Source organism: Xenopus laevis, chromosome 7S (genome assembly GCF_017654675.1).
Source record: "Xenopus laevis strain J_2021 chromosome 7S, Xenopus_laevis_v10.1, whole genome shotgun sequence".
NCBI lineage: Eukaryota > Metazoa > Chordata > Amphibia > Anura > Pipidae > Xenopus > Xenopus laevis.
This window is the reverse complement of record NC_054384.1, coordinates 75,428,282-75,439,524: the sequence shown is the minus strand read 5'-3', so window position 1 is coordinate 75,439,524 and position 11,243 is coordinate 75,428,282. Positions and strand designations below refer to the sequence as shown.

General features: G+C 37.1%; 1 long non-coding RNA gene across 1 annotated transcript; it reads right to left on the bottom strand.

Moving 5' to 3' along the window:
* Positions 1-2,368: 2,368 nt before the first annotated feature.
* On the bottom strand, positions 2,369-9,412 carry LOC121396482. The gene is made up of 2 exons (XR_005963062.1): positions 7,763-9,412; positions 2,369-3,548 (listed from the first exon to the last, which is right to left on the bottom strand). It is a non-coding gene; the product is annotated as an uncharacterized LOC121396482 (long non-coding RNA).
* Positions 9,413-11,243: the final 1,831 nt, after the last annotated feature.

Sequence of the window (11,243 nt, the reverse complement as noted above, 5' to 3'; positions counted from 1 at the left end):
TAACTGCTTCAACATCCTTTATGGAGCACAAACATTTCCCATCTATGTGGCAAAACTAGTTACATGCTTTATTACATGTGTCAGCAAAGTTACTTATTCTAAACTAAACACACATAGTTTACATCAAAATCTGTAATTTCAAGCTATAAGTGGGCAACAGGCACCTTTAATTTTATTGTAAGACTTGGGGGCAGATTTATCAAGGGTCGAATTTCGAAGTAAAAAATACTTCGAAATTCGACCATCGAATTAAAATACTTCGACTTTGATTATCGAAGTCGAAGGATTTTTTACCGAATTTGGCAATTGAACGATCAAACGAAAATCGTTTGATCGTACGATTAGATCGATCGATTGAAGGATTGTCCTTCGACCTCTAAAGACTTAGTAAACTGCTCTAGAAGGTCCCCATAGGCTAACATAGCACTTCGGCAGGTTTAATTTGGCGAAGTATTGAAGTCAAAGTTTTTTTAAAGAGACAGTACTTTGATTATCGAATGGTCGAATATTCAAACAACTTTTCAACTTTCTTCAAATTGAAGTTGAAGTAAATTCAAAGTCGTAGTATCATATTCGATGGTCGAAGTATCCAAAAAATTACTTCGAATTTTTATACTTCTAAAATTCCCTCGATTTCACTTCGACCCTTGATAAATCTGCCCCGTATAGTTGTTATAAAATGATTGTGAAGTAATACTTAATTGCTAGTTCTATATAAACAAATGATAATAATGTTTTTAATGAGAGTAAAACTTAAAGGACAAGGCAATCCCAATAGAGATTAAACTGTAAAAGTATTACCCTACTTGTACTGACGTCTGCAGCACTGCTGATTCTTCTTAATCCTGCACGTTTCTCAGTAACACAGTCAAACATCAAGACCAAGGGGTATATTTATCAAAAAGTAAAGTTAGAGATCACAACAGTCTGCTGGAGTGAAATACTGCCTCTCTCCATTCGTAAATACGCCTTTAAAAATCCCATAGAAATGAATGGAGAGAGATGGTATTTCACTCTAGTGGACTGTGGTTATCTTTAACTTCACTCTTTGATACATATACCCCCAAGATTCCGCACACTTGGGGGCACATTTACTAATGGTCGAATATTGAGGATTAATTAACCCTCGAATATCAAAGTCGAAGGATTTACCGCATTTCCTGCAATCGAAGGAAAAATCGTTTGAATCGAACGATTCAATCGAACGATTCGATCGAACGATTCGATCGAACGATTCGATCGAACGATTTTCCTTCTATCAGAAATTTGTTAGAAAGCCTATGGGGAAGGTCCCCATAGGTTAATATTGATGTTCGGTAGGTTTTAGGTGGCGAAGTAGTTGGTCGAAGTTTTTTTAAAAGAGACAGTACTTTGACTATCGAATGGTCGAATAGTCGAACGATTTTTAGTTTGAATCGTAGTCAAAGGTCGAAGTACCCAATTCGATGGTCGAAGTAGCCAAAAAAAACTTCAAATTCAAAGTATTTTTTCTTCTATTCATTCACTCGAGCTAAGTTAATGTGCCCCTTGATTCAAGCCCAAATTTGCACATGTGCAGATGGTGCCTTATCTGCAGCAGCAAGCTGAAGTGTATTGTCACCCATCATTGTCACGTTGTAAGGAGGAAAATGCTGATCACAACCAAGGAACCAATAGAAGAGTTTGTATAATCATTTGCTGCATCTTCGATTATAGTGTAAACTACTGCTGACAGTCAGGAATATGTAAATTATATTACACATTTATCATTACATGTGCAATGAATCCAAATATCTTTGTCTGGTTTAAGCAGTCATACACTTTGGGGCTCATTTATAAACACTGGGCAAATTTGCACCTGGGCAGTAACTTATAGCAACCAACCAGTGATTTTTTTTCCAGCTAGCTACAAGTAGAATATGATGACCCCCTTTATATTTCAATGGGTTTTTTTGTATTCAGCACAACTCAGAACCAGTGCTGACCCAAATGACTTGTTATTCTCCAATGCATGGATTAATAATTTGGACAATTATTTAATGCTAATTGTTCCAGGGCAGGAAATATATTATGATCACTATTGTTACCAAGTAAAAATGAACCAGCCATTATTATTAAATCAGCCCATGGACTTCATATACAGCAAATCTCAGTATTGTCCTGCCAGCTGCTATGCAAGCTGCTCTGGGTTGTAATCAGCAATTAATGAATTGATTTTATTGACCTCTATAAATTGAAACTTAGGTTAATGTGGCTATTATTTGTCAGAGACAAATTCTTGCAACACCAACATACTATGTGAAAGATCATGTTTCTAGACACCAGGCTATGAGTACAAAGTTCCAAGTCCATGACTGATATTTGATATTGACTTTAACAGAATGAGAAATATAAACAGGAGTACTTTATTTTTACAAAGAGTACAGCATACATACTAATGATAGTCCAAATATACTTATGATCAAACACGGCTTTGGGTCATTTCAATGGAGCTATGGGAGATCAAACACATCTGTAATCATCTTTATAATGCTTTACAAATTGTAGACTTCTATTTGTAAGTTTTATAAAGTATATTTCTTCATGAATCCCAATGAATAAAACTTGGGACCAAAGGAAATCATTCTTTAATGACATAAATTCACAAGTCTGAGATACAATACCTAACCAAACTGAGAACATTTTGTACTCCAAGAACAAAACAAAAAGTCTGTGATCCAATTAAAGGGCCAACATGCACTTATGTTAGGTGGCGGAAATTCAGCCCAACATCCAGCCGAGCTGTGCAGTTATTATAGTTTAGGACTTCCTATGTATAGTGTAATGGACAGTTTTCTGGATTTGCCTTATCTTACTCTCTGGATTGGTGTTTGAATTGGTTTGACTGACCTGAATTTTTCATGGACTGAAATATCTATATCACACTTGCCTGATTGTTTTTGCTTGCTATCTATACCACATCTACATTTACCATTGCCGGGAATCCTCTCCTGACATGCTCAACTATTTGCCGCTATCACCTTTTAGCTATTGCTTTATTGTCAATTGGCCTATCTCAGCATTCTTTGCTGTTGCAAAGCTCAGCGGACTGCTCGGCACTAATCCCTGATAGCAGCTTCTGCCCCCCACTGTGCTTCAGTAAAGCACTGCTCCACATGTCTCCTCTATTGGTTACTTCCAGTCGTTCTTCTACTGGCATCTCATGCTGCTTGTCCACCTGAATCATTCAGTTCTCTTTGACCCTTCCTTTTCTTTACCTGCAAGTACATCCGTCTAAGGGACATCCAACTATCAGCACTCTCCTACATTCTTTCTTCCCTTTTACAAGCAAGCACAGAGGAAGACGACTCAGAGATATAAGATACAGTGAAAAGTCCAAGTGCTTCATTCTGATTATTACAATTATACTCAACTGTACAATACTCCCTCTGTTTATCAGAGAACACTCTGTTCTTGAACACAAAAACAGTGCAGGATCATTCAGAAACGTTTAATAGTTAGAACAAGTTTCCACAGTGTTATTCTTCCGGTAATATAGAGACTTGTGACACTTTCCTGTTCATTGCCTCCTGTAAGTGAATATAAAGAGAAATTATTGGCATAGGGATCTAGTGTGAGTCACATTGGATTGACAACTTGAAGGAGCTGGGTACTACTACACCCACTGAAAAGTGGGAGGAAATCTGAATAAATGCTTCTTAGACATCTATGAAGGAAAACCTATATAAAACTTTGTTTGAATGGTATCACACTCCTGTATTATTGCAAAAACTTTTCCCAGAAACATCATCATCATGCTGGCAATGTCAACAATGCCAATTGTTTCATTTATTCTGCACTTGCCCAATAATACCACCCCTCAAGGGTTAAAACCATGGAAATCCTTTCAAAGATTACATGCCTTTCTATACAGAAAGACCCACCAGCACACCTGTTGCCATTACAAGGTGTAGGAAAGGATATTTAAAAGATTACATGTGATAAAATCTGGACTAAGACATTGGGTAAAGAGGTCATATGTAACTGGTGCCAGATTTTGGCATTGTGAATTCATTGGTTATATACAGTATTTACATATATTTATTTGAAATTGCAGAAGTCACGATGGTTGACTGACTGCTAATAACAGTTAATAGATGCATTTGACAAGCATTTGACTATGTTTACCTTTTGAAATATGAAAGATGTACACTGCACCTCTGCACTGATTTTATGTCTTAATTTATGCTTAAAATTGAATTAAAATATAGTTATAAACATGTTTTAGAAATGCATTATGTTTATTGTTAAATAAAACATATTCTCTAGCTATTACATGTATGGGATCTGTTATCTGGAAACCCATTATCCAGAAAGCTCAGCGTAAAAGAAATGCCATCTCCCATAGACTCTATTTTATCCAAATATTAAACTTTTTTTTCTCTTTAATAATGAAACAGTACCTTGTACTTAATCCCAACTAAGATATAATTAATCTTTTTCTTTTTTTGTAAGATTTTCGTTATTAACTTTTTCCATTTATATTTAGATAGAAGGATGAAAGAAGAAGTATAGACAAGAGGAGAAGAATGATGGGTGTTCCCAGTGCAAATTATTATATACCACAAATCTTTTGCGATAAACCAATGTCTCTTATTCTTGGTTTGCAGTACCAGTTTGTGCATCATCCAACCAGAGGTCCCAAACTTTACCAAATTTTTCTGGTCACCCCGGGGCTAAGTATGTTGGTTTCTGTCTTGGAAGAATGTCATCTATTAGCTTTATCCAGAAGCCCAGAGTAAGTGGCTCCGTAGCTTTCCATGTCAGGAGTATTGAATTTTTGGCATAATGCAGAAGCTGATGGAGACATAGTCTGTCACTGAACGGGAGACTTAAATCTTCAACGTGCCCCAATAAACAAAATGAAGGGGTCCGTATGTTAGGCAGGCCCAAGGAAGAGTCTATCGGGTTTATTGAAAGTTTGAGGTGAGGATACAACCAGAAAAAAACAAGCACGCACTCCTTGAGACAGCCATTGAAGTAAAAGCAAACTTTATTCCATGTTACTAAAAGTTACACATCCTAACGCATTTCGTATCTAACGATACGTAATCATACTCATAAATTCTGTGCTAATTATTACATGATGAGTCTTTTATAGTTTAAGGATTAGAGCCGGCTGTATACATTTATCATTATTTAAAGTTTACATGATGTTCTAGTAGACTTAAGGTATAATTTTGGTGGTCCAAATTACAGAAAGATCTGTTATCCGGAAGACCCCAGGTCCTAAGCATTCTGGATAAAAAGTCCCATACCTGTATTTGTTGTAAAAACAGCACAAAATCAAACATTTAGAGAAACTTACAGTTTCCATTTAGCCCCACCTCATCTTTCAGTACACTTGTGAGTTCAGCTTATATAATTAGATTCTGTTCCGTTAAACCTTTTGTACACTTTTCCGGAAACCCATTATCCACAAACCTCTAAATGATGGGAAGGTCATCTCCCATCGACTCTATTTCAATCAAATAATGCACAGGCTATTTCAGAACACTTCACACATCCATTCATGCAACTCACAAGTAACACCTGTTTCTAGGAGTTGCATGATACCTTGGTAATCTAATCACAGTAACTACAAAGCAATCACAACCTCTGAGAGTTTCAGATGTCACCTCTCTGAATAGTTACTATTTACATAGTGATTGGATTAGTGGAAGAGTTTATATGTCAAGGACTTTCCACATCAGCCAGTTGAACTGAAGAAGCTGCTCGGATGAGTAGTGAAACATCTTCAATAATTACTCAGCAAGTCCAGTTGTTTTAGAATTACCTATACTTGTATTTTAGCTCAACTAAGATATAATTAATTCTTATTGGAGACAAAATCATCCTATTTGGTTTAATCAATGTTTAAGTTATATTTTAGTAGAGTTAAGATGGAGATCCAAATTATCTAAAAAAAAAAAAAAAAGCCAGGTCCCTAGCATTCTGGATAACAGGTCCAATACCTGTAGAATTAACAATTTCCTACTTTTTTCACTACTCTGCTGAAGAATTTCCCTGTGAAAAAAGGAGACATGGGTTTGTTAAAAAAAACTGTTTATCCCTTTTGTAACCATAGATTCCAGGGTAGGAGGTTGGATGGGAGTAACAGTAAAGTTTCATTTAAAAGAACTAGCAGAATGATTTTTGAGGTAAGCCCTATTTATTAGGCTAGTGTTGAATATGCACATTCATTCATTATGGAAGTATTAGTCAAATTAAGAACAATAGTAACTGAAATAAATATTAAAAATTGTATTTCAAATGGTACTAAAGTCATTGGCTTCCAATAAATAGACTGTTTATTCTTAATTTTAAAATAACACAGTGGGTTTATCGGACTTCTTCCAACATGTTGCTTTTTTAAACTCTGAACTTGAACGTATAATGAGTTATTGTACGAAATACAATATTTGGCTGTTGAGTGAAAGGCAACAGCATGGATTCTTTTTATCTTATATACATATTGGCAGGGCTGCAATGAAGCGTCATAGGAGACAATAAAGAATGTATTGTGGTCGTGCTAATGTTAGAATAACTTGAGCTGAAACTGTGTAAACAACAAATGCCATTTTGCTCTGCTCTAGCTTAGCTGTCCTGTATTCAGGCCAATGGTAACGTTTGCTTTGCCTTGCTGATGCCTTGTGTAGCAGTAAAAATCCTTATATTAATGTGGCTGCACACTTTAATGTAACTACAACATGAAGATGCTTTTTCTGTTAGATGTGACATAAGGAGGAGTATATTATATGTGGTGATTAAGAACCAATTGACATGGTGTACTAGATGTGTGTGCATGCATGCTTCCAATTGCTCATACACTGCCAGTTCCAATGGTTAGTAATATGAAACATTTCTTATCCTAATTCAAAGGGAAAACAAAACGTTTTCTTGTTAATGTCTTTCACTGATATAGAAAAAAAACCGGAGAAGAAAAGCTTTGCCAGGCGCTTTTGTTTTATTTTTCAAAAATACATTTCCTAGCTTGATATAGAAATTACATTTTCAAACTTTTTCATACTTTTCCCTTTCCAAAGTTTTAAAAAATTCACACAATGGGACAATCACAAATTTCCAAGGAAAGACTGACATCAAGAGTACAATAGCATTACTCAAGAGTATCGAAAGTAATAAGACAAGATGCTACAGATGCAGCAGACTTTAATGATGCATCTGGGGAACATGACATATATGTTGTAAACATTGCGGCTGTGTGTCTCAGATGAAGCAATTAAGCCTGTCTCGTCTGTATTTATAACAACAGAGCCCAAGTTCGGAGAAAGCAGACAGAGGTAGTTTATAGTGATTTTATTCAAAGTAAACTGGTTTCATATAAAACTAGTCCAGGACTGAGCAGCTGGAGGCCTCTTGGTGTGGAGGAAGCCTCAAGGGAGTTTTATGCCCAGTCTGCTTGAGGGCTACATGGAATTTTTGGCATATCATAAATTTCATGGGCTCCCACTGCTAAACAAATAATCCTCTGGCTGTGTGGAAAAGGTTGAACAAAGAGTATAACATCATTCTGCCAAAAATATCTCTATTAGAGACCTTTTCGTGTTCAGAGTCCTGATAAAACATAAATAATTCTCAAAAATTGCTGGCAACCTGTTCTTGCTTTGAGTCTTTAATGAGGCAGTTAAATAGAAAAAAGTAAATGATAAGTGTGTTTTTTTTCCCCTTTATTTTTGTGTAAATATTTAGCATGGGATTTTATAAACACAGACTATTGTTTATTAATATATTTATTCATACCTACTTTTGTTAAATAGTCCAGATAAAAGAATTATCCTTTCTTTTTTCTTTTGTTAGATTTTTCTCTTTTAGCAGCTCCCTGCAGCACTCTCTCTCTCTACTTCGCTCTCCAGCATGTCAGGTTTATTGCAGCTTTCTCTTCTGAAGAGCAGAAAGAAAAGGCAGGGAGAAAGTGCCAGGACATGTTGAGCAAAATAAACACAGCTAACAGCACAGTGAATCAGTCAGTATTTGTATTTCATTTGTATGTGTGATGCAGACACATTTCTGTTGTACAGCACTGCTGAAAATGGTGCGGATTTCTAGTTAGTAATAATACTATTAATAGTCTGGAGTAATCTTTCAGTATTTGCTGTACATTATTTTTATAGTAGCTTTGTTTTCTTTTTGCTGCAATGAGATGAACACAAAATGTCTGTCAGTTGTCACGTCAAATGGTAGAATTCTTGTTTGGCTTTTACAGAGTAGTGGTGCTTCTCTCAACAAGAAAAGCCATGTATCTATGAATTGTTTTTCAAAATTCATTACTATTTAGTAAAATATCCCTGAAGCCCCATCCACATATTAGGTGACTTAAATATACCCGTTAACACATTTAACAACCCTGCTGTCTCTAAACTTCTTTCACTAACATCCTTCCTAGGCTTAACTCTGTGCTCATACTCCCCCTCTCATTCCAAAGGGAACTCTCTGGATCTTATATTAACCAGACTATGTTCAATCTCCAATTTTACCAACTTACTGTTTCCTCTCTCTGATCACAATATGCTCACATTTCAACTCTCATTAACTCCCTCCACACCTCCTGCTATTCATCAAACACATACCTACAAGGACTTGCAAGCTCTAGATGTGTCACATCTCTCCTCATCCTTTGACTCTCTTCACTCTAATATCTCATCCACCTCCTGTCCTTATGTGGCTACCTCTGTCTTCTACAGCACACTCAATGAACTGCTCTCAATGAACTTGCTCCTGCCAAAACTAAATGCACTAGACCCAAACCACTTTAACCCTGGCATACTGCTCATACAAAAGCTCTCCAAAGACATTCATGTGTACTTCAGTGTCGCTTGCGCAATTCTCTCTTAGAATCGGACTTCTGGAGCTACAAATCAGCCCTGCACTCCTTTAACATCAGCCTTTCCCTATCCAAACAAACATACTTAATTACACTCATTAAATTTATTTTCTAAAAAAACCTGCACAACTTTTCTCTACCTTTAAATCCTAACTTTAACTCTTCTTTCCCTTTCCCAACCTCCTCCGTGCACATTTGTCTCTGCTCAAGATATTGCTGTGCACTTCAAAAACAAAATTGACAGCATCAGAGGTGACAAACTCACCTAGATATTCACCACCCTTCCTTCACAGTCCACAGTCTCTTCTGTGCTCCTTCTCCCCTGCCACTGATGAGGAAGTCTCAAAACTTTTGGCTTCTTCTCACCTTACTACCTGCCACCTTGATCCCATTCCTTTCAAACTTCTCCACAATGCCAGTCCCTGTCTAATCAAAGCCTTAACTCATCTGTTTAATCTCTTGCTCTCATCTGGAATCTTTCCTTCTCAACTAAACATGCTCTTGTCTGATCCCTACAGTCTTGATAACCTCTGCCCTATCTCTCTTCTACCTTTCATCTTTAAACTACTTGAGCATCTAGTTTACAAACGACTAACGCCATACCTCTCTGACAATGACCTGCTGGACACCCTACAATCTGGTTTTAGGCAAAAACACTCCACTGAAACTGCCATAACCCAACTAACTAATGACCTTTTAATACCAAAAGCCAACAAACACTTCTCACTACTAATACTTCTTGATCTCGCGGCTTCATTTGAATCATCCTCTCCTCCTCCAATCCCTCCATTTGCTTGGCCTTTGTGACATGGCCCTGTCCTGGTTCTCTTCTTACCTCACTAATCATTCCTTCAGTGTCTCCTACAATGGAGTATCATCTTCTCCCCTACCTCTTTCTGTAGGGGTTCCTCAGGGATCTTTCCTGGGCCCCTTATTATTTTCGCTCTATACTGCCTCCCTCGGCAAACTAATAAACTCGTATGGTTTCCAAGTCCACCTCTATGGTGACGATACTCAGATCTATCTTGGATGTCACAACGCTACCTTAAATGAAACCTCTCTAAAACGGAAATGGTTCTCTTTCCCCCAAATACCACCATAACTTTCCAGAAGTATCTATCATACTTAACAGTTATACTATCATTCCGTCTCCCCAGGCCCGGTGTCTTGGGGTTGTCCTAGATTCTACCCTGTCTTACACTCCTCATATCCGGTCGATGACATGAAAAATCATGTAAATTTCACTTATAAAACATATCCAAAATACCATCATGTATCACCCAAGATGCTGCAAAATTTCATATTCACGCTCTCATCATATCACGTCTAGACTACTGTAAATCTCTATTAATTAAAGGCTTATACACCTCAGCAAATGCTCCTCCTCTGCCATGCCAATCTGCCAATCCCTGAACTGGCTTCCACTACCTTTCAGAATAAAATGTAACTAATGACCCTGACATTCAAAGCACTTCATAACTCTGCCCCACCCTACAGCTCTGAACTCCATTCTAGATACTCACCCAACTGCTTACTATGCTCCTCTACTGACCTGCTTCTCAACAACCTTCTCTCACACGCACAAGACTTTGCAAGGGCTGCACCCCTCCTCTGGAATTCTCTAGCCCTGTCTGTCTGACTTTCTCCCAAACTTTTTGCTTTCAAGAAATCTCTTAAAGAGATACTGACATTAGAAAATAACCTTTTTTATTATCTATCATAACATTGTCTTTGAATGCTATCTATAATTTTTCCATAAAAGTATTTGCCTGATGCTTTTACATGGCCTTTCTTACTACCCTGTTCCTCTATGAGGGGGCTGCCATATTGTGCAGAAGTAGTCTGTTAGCATTAGAAACTCTAACTGACAGGTTAAGAAGGGACAGTCAGGTTGGCACAGGTTTAGTAATAATAACAACTACTCCAGTCACTGAAGGACCAGTCAGAAATGCTACAGGTTCAGTGTCAAACTGGAATACCTGGGGCCCACCAGGAAATTCTCACCAAGGGCCCCAGCTATGGCCACAATATAACCCTCCCCCTCCATTCCCCCAGCTGACAAATGCCCCTGTCTTGTTAGAGCATTGAGCAATCTGGTAACATGACATCAGTATGTGTATGTTTTTATTCGTATATGCCTCTCTCTATTAATTACCGCCAGGCTTATAGTTTTGCTGTGAACATGATACCTATAGACTCCAATGGTAGGAAAAAAATGTTGCGCATCAAAAAAAAAATTGACGCACAGTATTCCCTTTTTTTCGGAGTTTGAATTTGATTTAAATTTTCAGGTCGGGACTATTCAATGAAATTTTAGACATTCAATTTTTTCATAAATAATATACCATTAGAATTATGAATAACATTGAATTTATTTGAGTTTAAAAAAATGCACATTATTCTA